This window comes from Pongo pygmaeus, chromosome 6, assembly GCF_028885625.2.
Source record: "Pongo pygmaeus isolate AG05252 chromosome 6, NHGRI_mPonPyg2-v2.0_pri, whole genome shotgun sequence".
Taxonomy (NCBI): domain Eukaryota; kingdom Metazoa; phylum Chordata; class Mammalia; order Primates; family Hominidae; genus Pongo; species Pongo pygmaeus.
Genome location: NC_072379.2, coordinates 36,668,308 through 36,695,831, shown reverse-complemented (window position 1 = coordinate 36,695,831; position 27,524 = coordinate 36,668,308). Strand labels below are relative to the sequence as shown.

Below are 27,524 nucleotides of genomic sequence, written 5' to 3'. Positions count from 1 at the left end.
AAAAACGAAGTTGAAAGTCTCACATTTCCTGATTTTAAAACTTACTACAAAGCTGCAATAATCAAAACAGTGTGGTGCTGCCAAAAAGACAGACATACAGACTAATGGAACAGAATAGAAAGCCCAGTAATAAATCCTTGCATATAGGGACAAATGATTTTCACAAAGGATGCCAAGATCATTCAATGGGGAAAGAACAATTTTTTTCAACCAATGGTACTGGGAAAACTAGATATACACAGACAACTAAATGAAGTTGGACTCTTAGACCATATACAAAAATTAACTCAAAATGAATCAAGGACTTAAGAGCTAAAACTGTAGAACATTTAGAAGATGACACTGGGGAAAAGCTTCAGGACACTGGATTTTACAATGATTTCTTTTTTTTTTTTTTTTGCATATTTTTGTATAATACACAACCTTTTAAACGTTACTGCTAATATCTGAATTTTTGTGTTTGTGCTTCAGTCCCTCTGAGTCATTGGTCTTCTTTTGGTTCCCGTTTGTATTTTTCACATTGTGTGTTTCATAGTAGTGCACACAAATTTTTTTGGATTGTTACTGCTGTACTGCTCACTTCCATTCCTTAGATGTAAGCATCCTGCAAGTTTTACTTGAATATTCCTCTTCCCTCTGTGACTTCCGCTTATTTCCTTTTTTGGGAGATACTGTGTATCATCTACATCTTCTTCAGATATTTTTCTCTGCTCTTCATGTCTTTCAAATATCTTTTCGCTTAGTCCCTTGGATATTCCGACTCCTGAAAACTTTATAGCTTTAGCTTTGTCTAAAAACTTCTGATATTTAGCAATATTCTCATCTAGAGCTTTAATAATGGCTTTGGTGTGATTTTTCCATATGTTCTTCCTCAGATTCCTAGTAAGACTCTTCATCATCTCTTGCTTCTGCTCCTCTTCAATAGAAAAGCTCTCAAGCTCTTTCTCCAGATATGACATATCCACAGGAACCAGGTCATCCCCAGAAGACTGAGGCACCACACTGAGTTTGCCAAAGTTTTGCTGAACCCATGCACAAGAATTGGTTGCATCTCTGAGTTAGCATCCAGTGACTATTGTCTTCTTTTTCTTTTTCAATCACAGATTCTGTCACTTCACCTGCAGTTTTGGTATTCGTTCTGTCACTTCCTCTTCTGGATTGTTCTGGGCTGCTTCTGTGGCAACTTCCACAGTCTAGGAGGGTGAAAGCTGGGGGGCCACAGGTGACTCTCCATTAAGCAGCTTGACAAAGAAAGGAATCCAGCCCTCTCAGCCAGTCATTGAGGACTATCCACCCACAGTCAGTAAGTTACTCTACCCTTTAGTAACTTCCCAGTCCAGAAAGTTAGCTTCTCAATAAAGTTCTCAGCATTCTACCAAGAATTAATCTTTTATGTCTTGCTGATATATTCTGGCTTTACTTGTTCAAGTACAACATCAGTGCAGTCTTCAGGGGTCTTAATTTTTCCTACTTAACTCCTTTTAGCACAATGTCTGTCTTCAAGTCCTCAGAAGAGTAAACCAAACCTGGACAGTCAATGAAGCATAACCAACATATCAAGGTAATGTATTTCCAGATATTTCATCTACAATGGGGGGACCACATTGCAAACTTTCTTGGAACACTATGTTTATATCATAGAGCTCTTGCCAACATTTAGATAGCCAATGAACCCAACACTCATCTGTTTCTTGTCAGTGTACAACTTTCCAAACTGCCACAGAAGCTGAATAAATGCTCCTTTGCGAAAGGGGTCAGTAAGACTTGCATGGAAAGCAAGTGTTGGCTAATCCAAGGAGAGGACAGCAACCCATCATTTTGTTGCCCAGGTTGGAACAAGGTCACATTTGTTATGTACAAACATAAGGTGTTTCCAGGGTTTAGTCTTTTTCAAGTATGGCTCAAGGCTCAATGTGAAGGGAATGGGTACCCACTGGATCTCTAGCATCAGCAACCAGAACTACAACATCTGGTGAATCTATAACCCTGGAGAGCTCACCCTATATTCCTTTGGACTGTCCCTTTTTACATATCTCTTCTTGTGCTTCATTTATCCCACCAGTGTCTTCAGTTACTGAATCATGATCTTTTATAGAAACTGGTCATAGCTCTCAGTGGACATTTCAGCATTTTCTATAAAAGACTGCATATCACTTGCAAATAAATTTGGTTGCTTCCTTTGTGACATAGGGCCAAATGTACTTTTAAAACTTTCAGTATCAGGAATGTGCACCTTTGAGTTGAGGCTGGATTCAATCTTAGAGAAGAGACATTGGTAACTTGCTTTGTTTCATGACAACTGTGTATGAATCCTTCATAACTGTATCCACTTCCTCTTGAAGTTTTTGTAATCATGACTGCTTAATCACATGCGCATTTTCAAACTATTTGATATTTGGCTGTACTTTTGCCACTGTGCCAGAAGCCACCTTTGATTGATATTCCAGGGGCTTAATGATCTTACCACAACTGTTCTTGTATTTCTTTTGCCTGTACATATTCAGGCCTGAGACTGTGGCCTGGTCCCTCATGTTTTGACCTCCTGCTTCCTGCCCTCAGTCTGGGTTTGTACTGGCATTGAAGAGGTTGATGGTGCACTGTCCTTTTGTACTTGGGCTTTACCATCTTGGCGATGAGATGGGAACTGAAGTGCTAAGTCCAGCTTATGTTGGGTAAATGAGTTCAGAACTTCCCAGGCCTGGCTGAAGTGACCTGTTTTATTACAGCTTCAATCTCAGTAGTTGTTATTGGTCTCCTCAGGTGTTAGATTTTTTCATAGTTCAATCTTGGTAGGCTGTATGTGTCTAGGAATGTCTTCTAGGTTTTCCAATTTATTGGCGTATAGTTGCTCCTAGAAGCCTCTAATGATCCTTTGAATTTCCATGGCAGCAGACACAATGTCTACTTTTTTACCTGTTTTTATTTATTTTGTCTTCTTTTTTTCTTAGTCTGGCTAAAGGTTTGTTGATTTTGTTTATCTTTTTTAAAAATAACTTTTTCATTTCATTGATTTTTGTATTTTTTATTTCAATTTCATTTATTTCTGCTCTGATCTTTATTTCTTCTACTAATTTGGGGTTTGGTTTGCCCTTGTTTTTCTAGTTCTTTAAGAAGTATCAATAGGTTGCTAATTTGAAGTTTTTCTGCTTTTGTTGATGTAGGTGCCTATTGCAATAAACTTTCCTGTACTGCTTTCACTGTATCCCATAGGTTTAGGTACATCATGTTTCCATTTTCATTTGTTTCAAGACATTTTAAAATTTCCTTCTTAGTTTCTTCATTGAGACACTGGTCATTCAGGAGCATATTGTTTAATTTCCAGGTGTTCATATAGTTTCAAAATTCCTCTTGTTATTCATTTCTAGTTTTATTCCATTGTGGTCAGAGAAGATACTTGATATAATTTCAATTTTTTGACTTTTTAAAGATTTGATTTGCGGCCTAACATATGGCCTATCTTTGAGGATTATCCATGAGCTGAGGAGAAGAATGTGTATTCTGCAACTGTGGGATGAAATGTTCTGTGAATATGGCTATTAGGTTCATTTGCTCTATAGTGGAGATTGAGCCTGATATTTCTTTGCTGATTTTCTGTCTGGATAATTTGTCCAATGCTGCATGAAAGTAGGGTGTTAAAGTCTCCAGCTATTATTGTATAGGGGTTTCTCTCTCTTTAGCTCTAATACTGTGTGCTTTATATATCTGGATGCTCCTGTGTTAGATTCATATATATTAAGAATTGTTATATCCTCTTGCTGAATTGATTTCTCTATTCAATGACCTTGTCTGTTTTTATACTTTTTGTCTTGAAATCTATTTTTTTTTCCTGATATAAGTATAGCTACTCCTGCTCTTTTCTGGTTTTGCATGGAACTTTTTTTAACCCTTTATTTTCAGCCTATGTGTGTGTCTGTCTGGGTGTAGTGTGTTTCATGTGGGCAACAGATTGTTGGGTCTTGTGTTTTTATCCATTCAGCTCTCTATGTCTCTTTATTGGAGAGTTTAGTGCATTTATATTCCATGTTATTACTCATAAGGAATTACTTTTGCCATTTTGTCACTTGTTTTCTGGTTGTTTTGTGGTCTTTTCCTTCTTTCCTTCCTTCCTGTATTCTTTTTAGTGAAGGTGATTTTCTCTGGTGGTATATATACATATCTGTTGTGTTTTTTGATTTGTGGTTACCACAGCCTTGCAAATAATATCACGTAACCTATTACTTTAAACTGACGACAACTTAATGTTGATTGCAAAAACAAACAAGCAAAGAGAAAACTAGTAAAAACTCTACAGTTTAACTTCATCCCCCTCTTTTTAGCTTTTTGTTGTTTCTATCTTATTATACAGTGTTGTGAAAAGTTGTTGTAGTTATTATTTTTATAGGTTCATCTTCCAGTCTTTCTACTCGAGATATGAGTATTTATACACCACTATTGCAGTATTATAATATTCTGTTTTTTTGTGTGTATTTACTTCAGACAATTTCTTATTGTTCATTAACATCCTTTTCCTTCAGATTGAAGAGCTCTCCTTAGCATTTCTTATAGGCAAGGTCTGGTGGTGATGAAATCCCTCAGCTTTTGTTTTTCTGGGAAAGTCTTTATTTCTCCTCCATGTTTGAAGAATATTTTTGCCACATATACTATTCTAGGATACAAGTTTTTTCTTTTTCTTCCTTCAGCAATTTAAATATGTCATACCACTCTCTCCTGGCCTATAAGTTTTCCACTGAGAAGTCTGCTCACAAATGTACTGGAACTCCATTGTATGTTGTTTCTTTTCTTTGGCTGCTTTTAGGATCCATTCTTTATCCTTGACCTTTGGGAGTTTGACTATTAAATGTCTTGAGGTAGTCTTACTTGGGTTAAAGTTGCTTGGTGTTCTATACCTTTCTTGTACTTGAATACTGATACCTTTTTCTAGGTTTGGAAACTTCTCTGTTACCATCCCTTTGAATAACCTTTGTACCCCAACCTCTCACTCTACCTCCTCCTTAAGGCCAATAACTCTTAGATATGCCCTTTAGAGGCTATTTTCTAGATCTTCTAGACATGCTTCATTCTTTTTCTCTTTTGTCTTTTCTGACTGTATATTTCCAAATAGCCTATCTTGATGCTCACTAATTCTTTATTTTGCCTGATAAATTCTGCTGTTAAGAGTCTGTGATGCATTCTTCAGTGTATAAATTGCATTTTTCAGCTCCAGAACTTCTGCTTGATGGTTTTTAATTATTTCAATTTCTTTGTTAAATTTATCTGACAGGATTCTGAATTCCTTCTCTGTGTTATGTTGAATTCTGTTAAGCTTCCTCAAAATAGCTATTGTGAATTCTCCATCTGAAAGGTTACATATCTGTTTCTCAAGATTGATCACTGGTGCCCTATTTAGTTCATTTGATGAGGTCATGTTTTCCTGAATGATCTTGATGCTTGTGGATGTTTGTCTTGGCATTGAAGAGTCAGGTATTTATTGTCGTCTTTGCAGTCTGGGCTTTTTTGTACCCATCCTCCTCAGGAAGGCCTTCTAGGTATTCAAAAAGACTTCAGTGTTATGACCGAAGTCTTTGGTCACTGCAGCTATATCTGCATTAGGGGGCTCTCCAAGCCTAGTAACACTGTGGCTCTTGCAGACTTGCAGATGCACTGCCTTGGAGGTCTTGGGTAAGATTCAGAAGAATTCCCTGGATTACCAGGCAGAGACTCTTGTTCTCTTCTCTTATTTTCCCGCAAACAAACAGAGTCTCTCTGTGTGTGCTGAGCTGACTGGAACAAGAGGAGGGGTGACTCAAGCACCCTGTGGCAACCACCACCTGTGACTGCACTGGGTCAGACCTGAAGCCAGCATAGCATTGGGTTTCACCCAAGGCTCGTAGTCACCACTGCCTAACTACCACCTATGTTCACTGAAGACCCAAGGGCTCTACAATAAGCAGGTAGTGACTCCAGCCAGGCTCATATCCTTTACTTCCTGTTGGCAAGTTTCCTCCAGCTCTAACTGGGTTCAGAGATGCCATCTGGGAACCAGGGACTGGAATCTACCTGGTCCTCTATTCTACAGCAGCAGAACTGGCACCAAAGCTGCAAGACAAAGTCTTTCCCACTCTTCACTCCCCTATCCTCAAGCAGAGTAGTCTCTCTCTGTGACCATCATTGCCCCAGGCCTGCAGCAAGTATTGCCTGGCTACCACCAATGTTCACTCAAGGCCCAAAGGCCCTTCAGTCAGCTTGTGGTGAATGCTGCCAGTTCTGAGTCTGTCCTTTCAAGGCAGTGGGCTACCCCCTAGCTCAGAGAAGGTCCAGAAATCCTATCCAGGAGCGATGGCCTGGAACCGGAGACTCCAGGAGCCCACTTGTTGCTCTACTCCACAAAGCTGGTATCCAAGCTAATGCTTGATTCTTATGAAGGTGCTTTTTTGTGTGGATAGTTGTTCAATTTGGTGTTCCAGCAGGAGGGATAATCACTGGAGGGTTCTATTTGGCCATCTTACTTGGCCTTCTCCCTGTTTTGATTTCTTTTACGTGATACCAAAAGCACAAGAAATAAAATAAAAATTGGGTTCTATAAAAATAAAACCTTTTGTGTATCAAAGGACACTATCAAATATAGTGAAAAGGCAACCCACAATATAGGAGAAAATATCTGCAAATCATATGTCTGATAGGTGGTTAACATTTTTTTTTTATTTTAAACTCCTATAATTCAATAACCAAACAACCGAATTAAAAAATGGGAAGAAGACTTGAATAGGTATTTCTCCAAAGAAGATATACAAATGGCCAATAAGTATATAAACAGATGCTCAACACTACTGACCATTAGGGAAATGCAACTCAAAACCATAATGAGATACCACTTCAAACACAATCAGATGACAAGTATCAAGAAAATGGAAAATAACTAGTGTTGGTGAGGATATGGAGAAATTGTGAGCCTTGTGCATTGCTGATGGGAATGTAAAATGGTATAGTGGCTATGGAAAATCACTATGGTGGCTCTTCAAGAAATTAAAATAGAATTTCCATATGAATCAGCAATCCCATTTCTGGGTATATGCTCAAAAGAATTGAAAGCAGTGTCTCAAAGAGACATTTGTACGCATTATGGACAATGTTTGTGTCCCTCCAAATTGATATATTAAAGCCCTAATCTCCAATGAGGCAATATTGGAGATAAGGTCCCTAAGGAGATAAATTTAAATGAGGTAATAAAGGCAGGGCCCTTATCTGACAAGATTAATCTTCTTATAAGAAAACAGACCAGAAACACTGCTATCTCTTTCTCCATGAATATGCACCAAGGAAAAGCCATGTAAGGACAATACCAGAAGGTGGCTGTCTGAAATCAAGAAGAGAGCCCTCTCCAGAAACTGATCTTGGACTTCTAGCATCCAGAATTGTAAGAAAATAAATTTCTGTTGTTTAAGCCACCCATTCTATGAAATTTTATTATGGCAGCCTAATACAGTATATGTCTAAAATAACTGAAAGCAGGATCTCGCAGGTATTTGCTTACCTGTGTTTAACGCAGCATTATTCACAATAGCCAACAGGTGGATGTAACCCAATGCCCATCAGTGAATAAATGAAAAACAACATGTGTGTATACGTACAATAGAATGTTATTCAGCCTTAAAAAGAAGGAAATTCTGACACATGCTATAACATGGATGAATCTTAAAAATATTGTGCTAAGTGAAATAAGCCAGTCATAAAAAGACAAATACTATATTATTCCACTTATATGAGGTATCTAGAGTAGTCACATTTATAGAGAAAAAATGTAGAATGGTGGTTTTCAGGTGTTGGAAGGACAAGGGAATGGGGAGTTATTATTTAATGGGTACACAATTTCAGTCTAGAAGTTGAAAAAAATTCTAGAGATGGATGGTGATGACGATTTCACAACAGTGGGACTGAAGTTAATGCCACTGTGTATTTAAATTATACATTTAAATACACTTAAAATGTTAAATTTTATGTTATGTACATTTTACCATAATAAAAAGTGATATATACACATTCATATATTTAAATTAGCTAATATCTACAATTTGATTATGCCAAGAATTCACATAGATATGGAATAACAGAGTTTCTTCCACACTACTGTTGAAAATGTATTAATAAAAACAACTGTGAAAAATAGTCTGATATATTTTAATTAACTGCATATCTTGTGACCCAATATTAGATAAAGACCTTTAAGAATCTTGAACAGAATATATAAACAAAAATATTCATTACACCACTGCGTGTCACAGCAAAAAATTAAGAACAACCAATTTCAACCAACAATAAAACAGACATGCACCCTGATATATTCATATAATGGAAAATTATACAAAAATTAAAAAATTTTAAATAGTGTTATAATCACAAAAGTACAAACAAATTACACACATGTGGTCAACAATAATGTGAATAGGTTAAAATAACTATAACTGGATAGATTTATAATTAGATAAATTCTCAGTCTTGACTGGATAGAGTCTCAATTTTGATATTTAAAAATCCAGCTGTATGCTGTTAACACAAAAATATAAGTTTAAGACAAATTAATACATACATATGCAAAGCAATCACAAAATCTCAACCATGACAATTTTATTTTATGTGACTGGAAAAACCATTTTAAAATTGGCAGCTTTTAACAAGAATAAAAACAATGATCTCTACACATAAGACATTTTTGTAAGTTTTAGTAATAATCATAGATCAGTAAAATAAAAATCATAATTCTTTAAAAGACGTGTATATATGTATTTTATATGTTTAATATATGTATATGTCTATTTATATGTACACATATAAATACACAAATTAATATGGTATACACCCTTACTTCATAGACCTGAGGGTAAAGAAACAAAATTATGAAATTATTGAAATAAAATATTAGAGATTTTTTTCATGCTTATGAGATAGGTAAAACTTTCCTAAGAAGAAACAAATATAATTGCAAGGGGTCCAAAATACTCAAAACATATTTAAAAAATGAACAAAGCTTCCAGATGCAATGCCAAATTTCAAAACTTACTACAAAGCTACAATAATCAAAACAGTGTGGTACTAACATAAGGAATTGCCTACCACCAATGAAACAGAATACTGTACATAAATAACCTCATACATCTAAGACAACTGATTTTTCAACAAGGATACCAACACAATGAAATGTGGAAAGAACAGTTTCTTCAGCAAATTATTCTGTAACAACTAGATAGCCACATGTCAAATAATGCAGTTGAACTCCTACAACACACAATTTATAAAAATTAGCTCAAAATGCATTGATGACCACTTTGAAAAAAATATAGGGGTACGTCTTCATGATTTTGGATTTTGCAATGGTTTCTTAGATATGACACCAAAAGCATAAGCAATAAAAAATAAATATAAACTAGACTTCATTTTAAACCGTGACCAAATGGACAATATTATGGATGTGAAAAGAAAAGCAGAGAACAGGTAAAAATATTTGCAAAGCATATATTTGCTGAGAATCTAATATACAGAATATCTAAAGAGCCCTTACTACTCAAAAACAAATAAACAAAATCCCAAGTAGAAACACTGGCAGAGGATTTACGTAGACATTTCTCCAAAAAAGATACATAAATGGCCACTAAGCAAACACAGGAAAAAATGCTCAACATCATTACATCATTCAGGAAATACAAACAAAAACTGAATGAGACACTATTTCACATATGCTAGAATGGTTAGAATAAACTTTTTTTTAAAAAAAAAGGAAAATAGCAAGTGTTGGCCAGGATGTGAAGAAACAGGTACTCTCATACATCACTAATGGGACTGTAAAATGGTATATCTCTTGTGAAAAATGGTTTGGTTTATACTCAAAAAGTTAAACACAGAATAAGTAGAAAATAGAATAAAGTGGAATGACCCAGTAATTTCACTCTTGGTATGTACCCAAAAGAACTGAAAATGGGCACTTAAATATATACTTTTCATGAATGTTCACAGCAACAGTATTCACAATAGCCAAAATATGGAAATAACCAAATGTCCATCAATAAACAAATTGTATATATACATAAAATGGGATATTATTCAGCCATAAGAAAGAATGTAGCACTGATACATGCTACATCACAGACAAATCTCAAAAACATTATGCTATGTGAAAAAAGCCAGATACAAAATAATACATATTGTTTTATTTTATATGAAATATCCAGAATAAATAAATCCATAAAGATAGAAAGCATAGTGATAGTTGCCAGGGGGTAATGGTAGACATGAATGAGGCGTAACTTTTTAATAAGTACGGGGATTCCTTTTTGAAGTGATTAAAATATTTTGGAATTTGGTAGAGGTGTTTGCAAAACATTGTGATTGTACTAAATGCTATTAAATTGTTCACATTAAAATGGTGAATTTTAATTAATGTGAATTTCAACTCAATTAAAAAAATAAATAGAGCTTCGTTTGATCTGTGGACCAGTATAAATTGGTGTAACACATGTGTATTTGATAATCAAAAGGAGAGGTCAGTCAATCATGCATAAAACAATAAATGGTTAAAAGCAGTGAATTTAATGAATGACATAAATGAGCAGGTCAAAGATACCTGACAAACATTCCACACAATATATACAAAGAACTCCACTTTTAGGCACTACAAACTGCTATTTATTTCCTGTATAGCTTGGAGAACTTCTCTATGAGTTTAAAATAAAGATAAATGAGTTTTAATAAAGAGAAACTCCCATAGCTATACAGGAAACAAATGTAAAAGCCCATCACATCACAGGCAGGGTGGAGGGATCTATATAACTAGAAGCTCTCTTCTCATCAGAAACAATAAATGCTAGAAGAGAATGGAGCAATGGTTTACTAGACATAAAAGTAAATTTTACAACTAAGAAACTATCTTTTGAAACTAAGGGTAAAAATCCAATTTGTAATAAAAATTAGAGAGACATATTATCCAGGTAACAAAATAATATATTCTCCCAATTCCTGCAACATGCAATCTGTAGAATCAATCTGCACATGTACCCGTGAATAAAAGTTAAAAAAAGAAAAACTAAAGGAAGTTCCTTAGCCTGAAGAGATCTGTTACCAGATGTAATAATAGGAAATCCAGGTATCAACTTGCCTGAAACAATGAAAAATAATAATAATCATTCAATATACATAGAAAAAAATGGCTTTCAAGACATTAGTTATCAAACCACAAGGAACTATAATTCTTTGGAAATGAGAAACAAAAGATGTGAGCCCTACAATTGTGAGCCTACAATTAGTAAACTAACTTCCATAGCTTACTGTCTTGAGTGAGTTTTCAAATTATGTTACAGGGAACTAAGGTGGAGCCCAGCAAAGTCCCTCAATTGAGGAGACCAACCTAAGAGTCAGAGAAGACCAACACTGCTGGAGTTAAGACTATGTCCCAGAGAGGAGATAGCTACATACACAGAGAACCCCAGAGATGAGTAGAATATTTCTCCTAAACATGTTACACAACAGCAATCAGCAGGTATGTGTGAGGAAGCTATGTTATGCTGGGAAGAGGAACATCTATTTTGATAGCAATAGAGGGAATAGTGCCTGGCAGTCACTCAGGATAATGAACAGTGTCTGCTCCCAACAGCCAGTATGAGAAACTCAAAATTCAAAAGGCACTGGGTAAAGCACTTGGGAAGGTAGTAGGAAACAATTACCTCTGGAGTGAATATTGAACAAGAACCACCTATCAAATTACAAAGCAATACATAAAATAATCAAACAGCTTCCAAGAAATGCATTAATTGCATGTGAAAACAAAGACTCAGAAGAAACAAATTTTTAGGAACATCAAAATATCCAGCACCAAATAAGGCAAAATTCACAATGTTGGAATCTAAACAAAGATTACTGTGCAGTAATAAGAGGCAAGAAAACATAACCCATAAGCAGGGAAATAATCAAACAATCAAAACCAAACTGGAACTAAGGAGGTAAAATACACTGAAAGCTATAAAATATTGCTGAAAGAAACGAAAGATGACCTAAATAGACATTCTGTGTTCATGAGAATAAATACTTAATATTGTTAAGATGTTAATATTACCCAAAGGGATCTAGAGATTCAATACAATCCCTGTCAAAATTCCAACAGCTTTTATTGAAGAAATGGAAATGCCAACCCTCAAATTTATATGGAATTCAAAGGGCACTAAATAGTCAAAAAAAATTAAAAAAGAAAACAAAGTCGGAAGATACAAAACTCCCAATTTCAAAAATTACTACAAAGCAATAGTAATCAAAATAGTGTGGTACAGGCATAAGGACAGACTATATAGCCCAATGGAACAGAAATAAGCGTATATATCCATGACCAGCTCATTATTTATAAGGGTGCCAAGTCCATTAATTATGGAAATAATAGTCTCTTCAACAAATGGTAAAGAGACAAGTGGATTTCCAACTGCAAAAGAATGAAGTTGAACCCTTACTTCATATCAAATACATTAATTAACTCAAAATGGATTTATGACCTAAATATATTAGAGCAAAAACTATTAAATCCCTGGAACAAAACATAAGGTTAAATCTTCATGCCTTTCATACAGCAACAAATGCTTAGATCTGACACCAAAAACAAGGGTAACAAAAGAAAGCACACGTAACTTTGACTTCATCAAAATTAATATTTTGTCCATCAAAGTATATTATCAAGAACTTTGCAAATTGGCAAAGCAGAAATGTTTACAGGGTCTAAATAACTGGTACAATATATAAATACTAAACATAAGAAAGCTGGAATGGTTTTATATTAATATCTAACAAAATAGGCTTCAATGTAAGAAATATTATCAGGAATATAAAAATGTACTACATAATGATAGAGGAGGAAGTGATCCGGAAAAAACAGCAATCCTAAATGTCTATTTAACTAGTTACTGAGTTTCAAATACGTGGCAAAACTAAAAGGAGAAATAGAAAAATTCACAATGATAGCTAGGAGTTTCAAACATTCTGTTCTCAAAAACTGATATAACAAGTTAAAAATAAAAAAACAGGGATATAGAAGATTAACTTAATAAAACCAAAAATATCAGAATAAACATTTTATTCATGCGAGCATATAACATTTATCAAGATGTGCCAGATTTCTGGCCAGAAAACAATCTTTAGAACAACTGAAAGGACTGAATTGATATAGAATATGTTTTCTGAACATAAGATACTTAGTTGCAGATTAACAAAAATTATATTGGAATTGACCAGATATATGAAAATTAAACAACATACTAATGAATAAGACCTGGGCCAAATAAAATTATAAAATTAGATAATATTTTGGACTTATCAAAAACTTAAAAATCAACAAAAATAAAATTAGTGGGCTATAGATAAAGCAATGTTAGGAAGAAATGTAAAGCTTTTAAATACTTACATAAGAAAAAAGAGAAAGTTATGAAATCAATGTTCTATGCTACTCTCATAACAAACTAAAGAAAGGGCCAGACGCAGTGGTTCACACCTGTAATCCCAACCCTTTGGGAGGCCAAAACGGGCGGATCACAAAGTCAGCCATTCGAGACCAGCCTGGCCAACATGATGAAACCCCATCTCCACTAAAAAAACAAAAATTAGCTGGGTGTGCTGGTGTGTGCCTGTAATCCCAGCTGCTCTGGAGGTAGAGGCAGGAGAATCACCTCAACCTGGGAGGCAGAGGTTGCAGTGAGCCGAGATCACGCCACTGCACTCCAGCCTGGGCAAGAGAGCAAGACTCCGTCTCAAAAAAAAAAAAAAAACTAAAGAAAGAAGAGCACATTAATTTTCAGATAAGAAAGGAAAGACTTTGGAAACCATTAAAGGTATTAGCTAAAATTAATGAAATAGAAATCGGATAAGAGAAAATTAATAAACAAAATGCTGGCTCTTTAAAAGGACTACTACAATTGATAAACTTCCAATTAAAGTTTGGTAAAACTTAAAAACAAAAAACATATGTAGATGAATAATATCAGGAATTAATGAGAAAACATCACTACAGATCCTATGACATTAGAAGGAAAATAAGAGAACACTATGATCAATTTGTGGAATAAATTTGACATCTAAATAAAATAGACAAACTCTTGAGGATATATATTATCAAAACAGGCTCAGAAAATCTGAAAAGCCCTATATCAATTAACCACTGAATTATAATTAAAATCCTTTGCACATGGACTTATCATTTTGTTGTTATGGTCTAAGCCACTAATATCCAGCCATCCCATTGATTACAATTATATACTCAAAATAATTACATTGTAAAATAACTACCTGAGTACTCTAAAAAGCAAAGAGATTCAAGTGAATTTAGAAGGATGGTTGAAAGAAACAACTCACACAGGGAAGAGTATCCATTCTGTTTGTCTGTTTTTAAATTTTCTCTCTCTCACATTTATTACCATTATTATCTAGAAAAATCTTAAATATCTAAAAATATTTTGAATTTAATAACAATGAATATATAACACTGAAATTAATGGGATAAATCTAAAGCAGTGTTTGAAAAAATATCATTTTATATGTAGCTTTTATTAGGAAAAAATGGAAATTTCTAAATATCAATGCCCTTATTGAAAATTTCAAGAAATCTATTTTTGAAAAGTCTCCTAAAATATGTAAATTTAGCAAAGTAGTAGTAAGCAAGGGCAACGAACAAAAACTATTATATTTCTAAGTACTAGCAATAAACGATTACAAACCAAAATTTAAGCCACAATACCACTTATAATAACTCCCTCCAAAATGAAATAACTATATGAATCTAACAACCATGTATAAGATCTATATGATGCTAAGTACAGACTACCAATGAAAGAAATAAAAGACCTAAATAAATAGATGGGCATGCTATGTTCATGGATCTAAAGATTTAATACAGTAAAATTATGAAAATTCCACAAATCCTATATTGAGCTATAAGTGTAATACAATTGCTATCAATATCCTAGAATAATTTTTTTTGTAAATACAGATAAACTAAACTTCATATGGAAAAGCAAAGAAACAAGAATAGCTAAAATTAGCTTTGTGAGAGAAGAAAAAAGTAGGAGAAATCACACCACCAATTTTAAGACTTAACTAACCATAGTAATGAAGACAGTGTTTGCTATGGTTTGAATGTTTGTCCCTTCCAAACTCATGTTGAAATTTAATTGCCATTGTAACAGTATTTAGTAAGATCCTTAAGAGGTGATTAGACCACGAGGGCTTGGCCCTCATGAACTGATTAATGTCATTATCATGGGGGTGGATTCTGAGTTTGGCCCCTTTGTCTCTGTTCCTCTCTCTCTCATGCCCTCTCTTTGCACTTCCATCATAAGATTACACAATGAGAAGGCCCTCACCAGATGTCAATACCTTGATCCTGGACTTTCCATGCTCCAGAACTGTGAGAAATACATTTCTGTTCTTTATAAATTACAAAGTCTCAGATATTCTATTATAGCAGCACAGAGTGGATTAAGACAGAAAATTGATTTTGAGAAGTGGGACTGTTGCTAAAACAGTCCTCTCATCACAGGCCCAGAGTGCGAAGGTCTGGGAGAAGGAAATATGTGAAAAGAGAGGCCTAGTGGGCCCTCAGGACATCGAGGCTTGCTTCCCAGGGAAGTCTCAGCTCTCTGCTCCCTGCATTCTGGCACAGGCTCCTCAGTCACCCAGGTGTTGCTGAAGGAGGCCCCAGATAGGACTTGAGCCACTGATTGTAAGAATACAAGCAACAAATCTCAGTGGTGTCCACGTGGTGTTAAGTTTTCAGGCAGGCAGAATGCAAGGGCTGTGGAGGCATGGCTTCCTCCACCATTATTTCAAAGAACCTTGTTGTGAACAACCTGGGGGCCCAAGCAGAGACTTACCATAGGGGCTGAGCCACAGCAGAGAGCCTCTACTGTGGCAATGCCTGGCAGAATTGTGTGGTCAGAGTTTTCAGAGAGTCTCCACTACAGTAATGCATAGTAGAGCCACAAGAGCAAGGCCATGGGAGATAAGCCATATCAGCCTGGCAGAGCAGCAGGCATCTGACTCCAACCTACAAGAGCTGTTGTTTGAGCTATGACCAACAAAGCCATAGAAGTGTGGCTTCTCGAGCCGGAGAGGGCACAACCCCCACCCCAGTGTGCCCAGAAGGCAGGACAAGGGGTCAAGGAAAATTATTCTGGAGGCTTAATATTTAATGTTGTTTACCTTGTTGGGTTTTGGACTTCCTTAGAGCCATTTATCCCTTTCTTCTTGCCTATTTCTCCCTTTTGGAAATATATCCTCTGCCTGTTCCACGATAATATTTTGAAGTAGATAATTTGTTTGATTTCACAGGGTCACAGCTGGAGGGAAATTTGCCTCAGAATGTATTGTGCCTTGAGTCTTGCCCACATACATCTGATTTAGATGAGAGACTCTATACTTTGAACTTTTCAGTTGATGCTGAAACAAGTTAAGACTTTTGGGGCTACTGGAGAAAAATGACTGTATGTTATATGTGAGAAAAACATGAATTTTGGGGGTCAAGGTCAAAATGGTATGATTTGTATGTATCTTCAAAAAGGATATGTTGGAAACTTAATCCCCAATCCAACAGTGTTAGGAGGTGGGGCCTAATGGGACGTGTCTAGGTCATGATGGCTTGACCTTCATGAATGGATTAATGCCAATTATAGAATGGCTTGAGGCTGAAAGGTCAGTCTCTTGCTCCATCTCACTCTTTCTTTGGCCATCATGAGATGACACAGGAAGGAGGCCCTCATCAGACGCCAGACCCTTGATCTTAGACTTCCCAGCTTCCAGAACTGTAAGCCAATAAATTTATTTTCATGACAAATTATGGAGTCTGTGGTATTGTTTTATCTATGATAGCAGCACAAAACAGACTAAGACAGTGCTTTATTAGTGCAGGGACACACACATAGATCAATGGAACAAGCTGGTAACCCAGTGAATTCCATTAAATATCAGAGGACAAAATAATATCAATCCTACAGAAGCACTTTCAGAACAGTAGGAGAAAACAATGTCCAACTCATTTTATAATGCCAGCATAACCGTAATCCAAAATCACAACAAAGAAATTATTTAAAAATACAGAAAAATACTCTTGAAAAAAGTATAAATATTAACAAATCAAATAATAAATAAATGGACCATGACCACATAGGTTTTTATCCCAGAAATGCAAGGGTTGGTTCAGCATTAAAGAGTCAATCAAAGCAAATTACTATACTAATACAATAAGTGTTCTCAGATGTTCTTTGTCGGTTTTCAAACTGGCAAAGAACATCTCAGATAACCCTACAGCTAATACCGTACTTAAAATTGAAAGAGTTATTGCTTTTCCTCTAATATTGGGAAAAGGGCAAGAATGCCTTCTTTTGAAATTTTTATTTAACACTGTACTAGAGGACCTAGTCATTGCAATAAAGCAAGCCAAAAAAAAAAGACACAAACATCAGAAATAAAGAATTAAATCTGTTGCAGAACATATATTTATATTAAAAAGGATCTACAAAATAATTATTATATCTAACCAATGAATTAAGCATAATCACAGGATCCAGGTTAATATTTTAAAAATCCATAATATTCTTACATACTAACAGGAAAATTAAATCAAATAACATGCTAACTGGAAAATTAAATCAAATAACCATTAAAATAACTCAATTTAAAAGAGAGCAAATAAAACATAACATTCTTATGAATAAATCTAAGAGATTTGCTAGAAATCTGAAATGAAAACTATAAAACATCCCCAAAACAAATTTAAAAATAATTTACACACATGGAGAATCAACATGTTCACTATTTAGAAGACTAAATATATTTGAGATAACATTTAATTAATTTTGTCTTTAGAGTCAATGAAATCAATTCAAATTACAGTTGAACTGTTTGTAGAAATTGATATGTTAATTCTAAAATGCATACAATAATTCAAAAAACAGGGAAAAAAGCAATTTTTAAAACAAAAACAAAGCTGGAGGATTATCCTATGTGATTTCAATAGTTACTATAAAGCTACAGTAATCAAGATACTTCAGTATTGTTCAAATAACAGACATAGATGAATGGAGCATAATTAAATGCACAAAATTGCAGTCAGCTGAATTTTTGACAGAGGCAACACAGCATTTTAATAGAGGAAGAAAAGTATCTTCAACAAATGGTACTGGATCATTAAGATATGATATCTTTATGGTAAAAAATGATCGTCAACCTTTTTCTCACACCAAACAGAAAAATCAACTCAAAATGGATCATGGACCTAAATGCGGAATCCAAAATACTATTAAAAAACACAGAGGCCGGGCGCAGTGACTCATGCCTGTAATCCCAGCACTTTGGGAGGCTGAGGTGGGTGGGTCACCTGAGGTCAGGAGTTCGAGACTAGCCTGGTCAACATGGTGAAAGTTCGTCTCTACTAAAAATACAAAAAAAATAGCTGGGCGTGGTTGTGCATGCCTGTAATCTCAGCTACTCGAGAGGCTGAGGCAAGAGAATTGCTTGAACCTGGGAGAAAGAGGTTGCAATGAGCTCATGCCACTGCACTCCAGCCTGGGCAGCAAAGCAAAACTCTGTCTCAAAAAAAAAAAAAAAAAAAAAACCAGTAGAAAATCTTTGTGAATTTAGAGTAAGATAAGGTGTATTAGAACAAAAACACATACATAAACTATAGAATAGAATAAATAAAATATACTTATCCAACTTTTTTATTTAAAAACAAAAATGCAGGCCACAATCTGAGAGAAAATACAGCACATATATCAGCAAAGGACTTTTGTCCATACTATTGTAAGGACTCTTACAAGTCAATAATTAGAAGATAAACAACCCACTTAAAAATGGGAAAGATAGTTAAAGTATAAAACACATACCAATAGCCATTTGGAACTTGAAAAGATGCTCAAGATATCTTTTAATCAGGAAAATGAAAACTAAAACCACATGAGATACCACAATACACACATACTGGAATGGCTAAGATGTAAAAGACTGACAACACCATGCTTTGGAAAGGGTTTGGAGCAACTGTCACCTCACATATTGCTGTATAACTAGCTAAATTGACTAAAAAAGAAAGAGAGGACCAAATTACTAAAAATCATAATTTAAAAGTGAGGATATTACTATTGATTTTATACAAACAGAAAGAAACAAAATACTATTAACAACTGTATGCCAACAAATTGGATAACTTAGATGATACTAACAACTTTATAGAATACATAATCTATAAAAAATGACTCAAAAGAAATAGAAAATGTGAATAGATGTATAACTAGTACAGCAATTGAATCAGTAATCAAAAACTGTCTTATAAACAAGACCCCAGCAAGATGGTTTCACTAGCAATTTCAAACAAACATTTAAAGAAGTAACACAAATCCTTTACAAACAATCTAAATGTTTGCAGAGGAAGGAACTTCCTAACTCATTCTATGAGGCCAATATGATCATGACACCCAAGCCAGGAAAAGACGTTACAAGAAAACTACAGACCAATATCCCTTATTATTACTGATCCAAAATTCAATAAAACATTAGAAAACAAAATTCAATAACATACTAAAGGACTATATACAACGACCAAGAAGGTGTTATTTTCAGAATGTATGAATGGTTTAACATGTGAAAAAACAATCAATGTAATATACTACGTTAGCAGAATGAAAAGGAAAAAAACTACAAGCTCATGTCAATTGATGCAGAAAAACCACTTGTCCAATGTCAATCCCTTTTTTCTGATAAAAATATTCAACAAAGTATGAATAGAATAATACTCTCTCATCATGCTAAAGACTTTATATGAAAAATTCACAGCTAACATCACATTCAATTATGAAATGATGAAAGCATTTCCCCTAAGATTAATAACAGGGCAAGGGTGTCTACTATCCTCACTTATATTTAACATAGTATTGAAAGTTCTAGCCAGAGAAATTGAGCAAGAAAAATAAATAAAAGACATCCATCTGGAAAGGAAGCAAAATTATCTGTTCCCAGATGACATTATCTTTTTTGTATAAATCCTCAAGATTCTAAAAAAATCAAAATCTTTTATATCTCATAAACATATTCAGTAAAGGTGCAACATACAAAATCAACTTGCAACAATAGCTGCATTTCTGTACATTAGCAATGAATAATCCAATGGAATTTAAGAAAACTACATTTACAGTAACATTAAAAAGAATATAATGCTTAGGAATAAATGTATGCAAGGAGGCAAAACGGCGTGTACACTGAAATCTGTAACATACTGCTGAAACAAATTAACTCATAAATAACTGGAAAGGCATTCTGTGGTCATGGATTGGTAGATTCAATATTATTAAGATGGCAATACTACCCAAAGCAATCTACAGATTCAGTATTGTCCCTATCAAAATGTCAAGCATATTTTTGCAAAAATAGGAAACCTCATCCTAAAATTCATATGGAATCTCAATGTACCACAAATAGAACAATCTTAGAAAAGAAAAAAGTTGAAGAATCCACATTTCCTGATTTTAAAACGTATTACAAAGCTACAGTAATAAAAACAGTGTGATAATGGCAATAAAGACAGACATATAGACCAATGGAACAGAATAGAGGGCCCAGAAGAAAAAACACTTGCATAAATTGTCAACTGATTTTGACAAGGAAGCTGAGACTATTCCACGGGTAAAAGATTGTCTTTACAACAAATGGTGCTGTGAAAACCGGACATCCACATGCAAATGAATGAAGTTGGACCCTTAACTTACACAGCAAACAAGTAATTTAAAGTAAGTAACACACCTAAGCTAAAACTTTAAAACTGTTAGAAAGCCTAATGACACTGGGGGAAAAGTCTGATGACACTGAATTTGGCAACTACTCCTTGGATATGGTAACAAAACCATAGACAACAAAAGAAAAAATCTGGACTTAAAGTCTGATGACACTGAATTTGGCAATTACTGCTTGGATATGGTAACAAAACCATAGGCAGCAAAAGAAAAAAAAATGGACTTAACAAAAATTTATAGCTTTGTGTACTTAGGACATTATCAAGAGAGTAAAAATACAACTCACAGAATGGGGAGAAATATTTGAAAAATCACACATCTGATAAGATATTAATGTCTAGAATATATAAAGAACTCCTAAAACTCAATAACAAAAAACGCAACCTAATTTAAAATTGGACAAAAGACTTGAATAGACATTTCTCCAAAGAAGATATACAAATGGCCAATAAACACATGAAAAGATGCTCAATATCAATTAGTCATTAGAGAAATGCAAATCAAGCCCACAATGAGAAACACTTCACATTCACTAAGATGGCTAGTGTAAAAAACAAACAAGTAAGTGTTGGTTTGGAAATGGAGAAACTGGAAGGCTTGTGTATTGCTGGTGGTAATATAAAATGGTGCAGCTCTTGTGTAAAAGTTTGACCTCTCATAGAATGACCATATGATTCAGTAATTCCACTCCTAGGTATATATGCAAATATTTGTAAGTTGGGATTCATATAATTGTATACTAATGCTAATAAAAGTATTCTTCACAATTGCCAACAGATAGAAACAACCCAAATACCCATTAATAAATGAACAGGTATATGTAGTAGAATATTATTCTACCTTAAGGAATTTAGTTCTCATACAGGCTACCACATGAATGAACCTTAAAAATATTTTAACTAAAATAAGCCAGACACAAAAAGACAAATACTGTATGATTACACTTGTATAAGGTACCAAAAGTAGACAAATTCATACAGACCGAAAATAGAATGAAGAATACTGGGAGATGAAGGGAAGGGCTAATGGAGTTATTGTTTAATTAATACAATTTTTGATAGCCATACAAAAAGGATCCTAAATGGATAGTGGTGATGATTGCACAATATTGTGAATGTACTTACCACTACTGAATTTTACACTTAAAAATTGTTAAAATTGTATATTTTATGCCATGTATAATTTACCAATAAAAAAAAGCAGAGCTTCTGGGAGACATGGTTAATGAGAAAGTTTGGGCAGGATAATTAAAAGGCAGGCCTGGAACATGTTATGATGCCATAAAGTGAGAAACTGCTCAAAAAATAATGAAGGTATATTGCATGAGTACAAATTTTACTTTACAGAAACTATAATGGTGAAATTTTGGATAACTTGAACAACATAATAATGATGGCAATGAAAAATAACTAAAAGAATACAATATTCATAAATCCATAATGGCAAAAAAACAATAAATTGGGAGAGAATATAACTCTCCCTTAGAGTAGAATTATAATCAATAAATATAGAATAATGAATACAGAAACTGCCATTAGGCAAACAACACAGAAACAATTGTCACATGCAGGAATTATCACTGGATGCTAAAATTAGTTCATCATTTGATGTTAAACTTTGTCCATACATTTGGGAAATGTCTGATGAATATGCATGTTTCTGTAGTCTCAAACTACTTTCTAACAAGACTTTAAGACAAAGCAATGAAATAGCATCAGATCTGGTGCTTGGCATCCCCTGCATTGGGGGACTTGAGTGCAGGTTTGCCCAGCCCAGGCAAGAGGCCAAGCTGGGCAGGACTGAGCTGGGCAAACCTGCACTCAAGACCCCCAGTGTGGGGCATGCAAGCACCAGATCTGATGCGGGTCAGGGAGCAGTTCTCAGGTCCCTAGAGAAATGCCCCATTGAGGAGTGGAAGAACTGCTGCCATGCCAAAGACCCAGCATGGGGAAATGAGTGACTGGCTCCACAGCCTAGTGAGCAGTTGTAGGACCCACTTTGCTTTTATCCTCTAGACCCAGTGGCATTCCCTCCCATGCCCTGACCTTGGCAGCAAGTGGGGACAACAAGTTAAGTCACAAGCAGTTTGCTTTCAGTCTGCAAAACTCAGGCAAATAGCTTCCTGCTACAGTTCCATGAAGGTGGCAGGGGTCAGGGGTGTCATACTCATCTGTCAGTTCTGGCTATGGGGGCTCCTACCTTCCTCAAGACCAGAGTGCCAATCCCCAGTCTGAGATTCTCAAAAACAGTGACTGCCACTGGTGCTAACTGGCATGTTCCCAAGCAACTCACTAGGATCTAGGAAAAGGAATGGCCTCCTCTTTTGGTGCCCAGGTCTGGGAGCATGTTTGGTACACTTCCCAGTGCTGTTCCTTCTCATAGTTTCCTGACTGCTCCCCAAGTCAGATTCAGGGTTTGGGAGGGTCAAGGAGCTCTGCTGTGGCCTGGATTGCCTGGCTACCCAGTGGGAATGTGTATCACAGAGACACTCTCCCTCTCAGGTACTGGGCTTTCACACAATTTTTCACTGGACCTCATCATGTGGGCTACTGCCCATCTTCTTTTCCCAGAATACAAAGTTTTCTTTCGCTTTTATATTGAACTCCCGTGTTCTTCCTTGGATAAAAATTCTCAGTGTGAATCTCTATACACTATTTTGCTATTTCCAAGTGGGTGAGGTGTGCTGGCAAAGCCTCTATTCTGCTATCATTTTTTGGCTTCCAGGATGTCCTGGCATCCTGCATACTAATCTAATTCCTTCAGTTAACAGGTCACAAACGCTTCATAAGAGTCACCTGGGGTCTCCAGTATCTCAGGAGAAGAGGCAGTAGACATGGGACTCTGAGCCATACACACTGAATTTAAATTGATCGTTTCAGTGAAGTATTTTTTGTTCCAATTGTACTTTTTTGTCCCCTTTCCAACTTGGCTTCTTTTGGATAAATAAAGTGGAGTTTTGGGGTAACTTTTTTTCTACCTACTAATTGTTATATACATACTATTTTACTATCTTTTAGTGGCTGTCCTAAAGAATACATCATGCATCTTAATCTACTATTACAATCTAATACCAATCATTACTTATACCAGTTCTAGACAATGGTTGAAACTGAAAACATTTTATTTACTCCTCCTTGCTTTTGGTGTTACCATGATCATATATATTTAGTTCTACATATTTTAAGCACATAAAGCATTATATATTTTTGTGTAGTCAATATTTATTTACATTTATCTCTATGTTTTTCCTTTCCATTGCGCCTTATGCCATCCTGCATGAACATGTTTCTGCCTGGGATCATTTTAAACTAACTGAAAAATTCCCTTTAGTCCTTTTTTGAGTGTAGATTTGCCTACAGCAATTCTCTCTTTTATTATGTCAAATGGTGTTCTGATTTTCCATCATGTATGATGATATTTCCATCAGGTATAGCATTATAAGTTGACAACTGTTTGATTTCAGCACATAAACATGTCATCCTATTGCCTTTTGGTAACTGTCATGCATTTCCACACACCCCCTTCTATCCATGACAGAAAGGAAGGGAGCTATGCTGCCTCTTGAATCCTTATGCCCTGACATTTTACCAATGTCTTTAATAGAATGAGTAATTTTTAAATTTTATTAGACGTTTCTAGTTTTTCCAGAAAGAGCTTTTGTCTGCTATAAGCTACTTCATCATGGCCAGGAGAAGCACTAATTTTTGTTTTTTAGATTTTGACCCAGTAAGTCTTTATGATATTGTTAATTCTTCAACATATGTAAGACAGTTTCACTCAAATAAGTTTTTCAAATTACATGGACTGCTTTTACTGAAAATAAACGTATCGGCCGGCGCAGTGGCTCACACCTGTAATCCCAGCACTCTGAGAGGCGGAGGCGGGCAGATCACGAGCTCAGGAGATTGAGACCATCATGGCTAACATGGTGAAACCCCGTCTCTACTAAAAACACAAAAAATTACCCGGGCATGGTGGTAGGCGCCTGTAGTCCCAGCTGCTCGGGTGGCTGAGGCAGGAGAAGGGCATGAACCCAGATCCCGCCACTGCACTCCAGCTTGGGCGACAGAGCAAGACTCCGTCTCCAAATAAATAAATAAATAAATAAAAATGTATCTATTTAAGGAAAATCTGGGCATTCCACACTGCTAATCCATAGAATGACCTATCCATTGGCCATGATTTTTCAATTATTTAGTTTCTTCAGAAATATAATGATTCAAAATAAGAACAATGTCTTTGTGGGTCGAAAAGGCGGATGAGTTTTATTTCGTACTGATAATAGAACTATTTAAATACATGTAGTGAGAACGACGCAAAGGAAACTTTTTTTCTCTCTGATCTTCTGATGTAAAATCAAAACAAGGGTTCAGGGATGCAAGTCTTTAGGATAAATTTATTGACTCTGAAATGCTTTATTTAAAAACATTTTTACCTACTAAACAATTTGTTTTTCCTGCATAGTTAAAGTACCAATGTACACTTTATTAATAAAACCATCTCAAGATGATTAAATATGCTAACCTGCAACCTAATCATTTCTGTTCACACACACAGATACCGTGTCACAGTGAAAGAACTCCCTGCTGGAATTTCCATGTGATTATCAAAAGGCTTGAATCAGCAATAGCTATTCTTTTTTTAAAAAAAGAGAAAGCAATAGGAAAAAAAGTTGTCTAATCTATTATTGAGCTACACATTTAATCCATAATAATCAGTGGCAAACAGTCTGCTACCTCAGCAGAAGCACGGGCATCCTATCAAGGTACTGCCTTATCAAAACTAATATTCTGACATTCTGTGTGTTGCCTTATCAACATTAATACTCAGATATCTCAAACTCAGTGTATGTAAGAATCACCTAGGAAGCTTATAAATGTAGATGTCTGATTCCTAAGTATTGGATATGTTTTGAGAAAATCTCCAGGAAATTCTGATACACCTAAGAGTTTTAAAACCACTGCCATAGTTTAGAGAGAAAAAAATAGGAAGGGATCTGGGGTATTATGTCAAAGAATGTTACTTGACCTACAAGTTTGTTTGTTTTTTGTTTTTTGTTTTTTGTTTTAAAAATTAGCAGAAATAAAATGGGGGAAGTTGAATATACAAGCTATACAAAAATATAATAGAAATTGAAAAGTAAAGCATTTCAGAATCTGTGTTTTAACAAAATTCTTTTAAAAACAATGTAATATTTGGCTAGTCTTTGGTTGTAGTATATTATATAATTTATAAGATTATAAGACACTGATAATTCACAAATTTAATAAGTCTCTCTTTAAAGTGCCAAAACTGATTAACAAAATGATGTACATAATAAGCAATGGTAAATGTCAAATCACAGAGAAGCTTTTCAGTATAAATTAATTTAAAAGTACTAAATAAGTTAGGAAAAAGAAAAATAATATACGTAGAAATGTTAAGTCTTCACTAATTTATAAGGAAACAAGTTTTGTCTTCCAGAAAGAAAAGAACAAATCTGGTGCTTATTTCACCTACTATGGAGAAAGTAAACAAACTTCCCTTATGTCATAAAATGCTTTGTCTCAATCTTGTTTGTTGAATATAAACATGGTATATCATTTTATTCTGGACAGAAGTTGTTTCATGAGATACCTCATATATTTTATGAGCTCATCATCATTTTATCTAGTAGTCAGTTTCATACTTGAATAAATTTTAAATTCATTTACTATATTAATTTTGTCTTTTAACTAGTGTCATCCTAATTTAAAATACAGGGTAATTTGTTAAATCATTTTCTATTCAGAGAATGATTTAAGTATCTTTTTGAGTAGTTACATGCTTTTCTAAAATGTTAGGGTGATAACCTTCTGTGAAATAAACAAAAATTATTGTTATCCTATGGGTTCCCGAATGTTACATTAAGGGAACTGAATCTTGCTTAATAGCTTACAGGAATGATAACACAAAGATAATTATAAATTAAAATGTTTATTAACCATAAGATGGCACAAAATGAAATTTAGCAACTCACTAATTAATAAGTCTATTGACCAATGATGAAAAAAATCCAAAAAATAAATTTTATTTTATTTAAGCAAAATTCCCCCCCATAAACTTGATGCTCATTCATGCTATTGCTTGGATGGTACTTGCTATCCTGGTATCCTGCAAAGTAACTTCCTCAAGACTCAAAGACAAGTCTCACCAAGAAAGCCGTATCACAATTACATTGAACCCTTGTGATCTATCCTATTGCAAACTCAATTTTCTTTATATAATCTTCTTGCATTTTTTCCCTTAATAGTCTCTTGTTCCCTAATTGTTTCATGGATGCATCTCTTAAGTATATAAACTCCGTGGGCAGAGATCAAATATTCAGGAGCACAAAACAGTATTTTAGAGACAGAAAATATTTTTGAGATTCATGTTAAATTTTCTCATATACTTCTTATGACGGGAATAAAAACAATTAATTACCTTGATCAAATAGTGTAGTACATAATAAGTTGAGTGTAATCATTACATGGTGAAATTAGAAAACATTACAATTGTGTTGTTACCCAAAGTTTTTAAATACAAAAAAAAATTTTAATGATAAAATTATGTGTAATTCTGACATTCAAAGCTACTACTTCACTTGAAAGAGCTATGTTTGACAATTTCAAACTACTTATAATTGAGGAGATGCAAATATTTTAACAATTTTAGTTTAAGTCTTTTTTGAATAATGATATAAATATATGTAATAGACAGCTTAACTACTATGTTCCAGTTTATTTTTTG

General features: G+C 34.7%; 1 protein-coding gene and 1 pseudogene across 4 annotated transcripts in view; both read right to left on the bottom strand.

Moving 5' to 3' along the window:
• Nucleotides 1-27,524, bottom strand: part of ZPBP (zona pellucida binding protein) — a 142,514-nt gene that overhangs the window by 4,382 nt on the left and 110,608 nt on the right. The gene's annotated exons all lie outside the window — the stretch shown is intronic.
• On the bottom strand, nt 427-2,625 carry LOC129040770 (nucleolar GTP-binding protein 2-like; annotated as a pseudogene).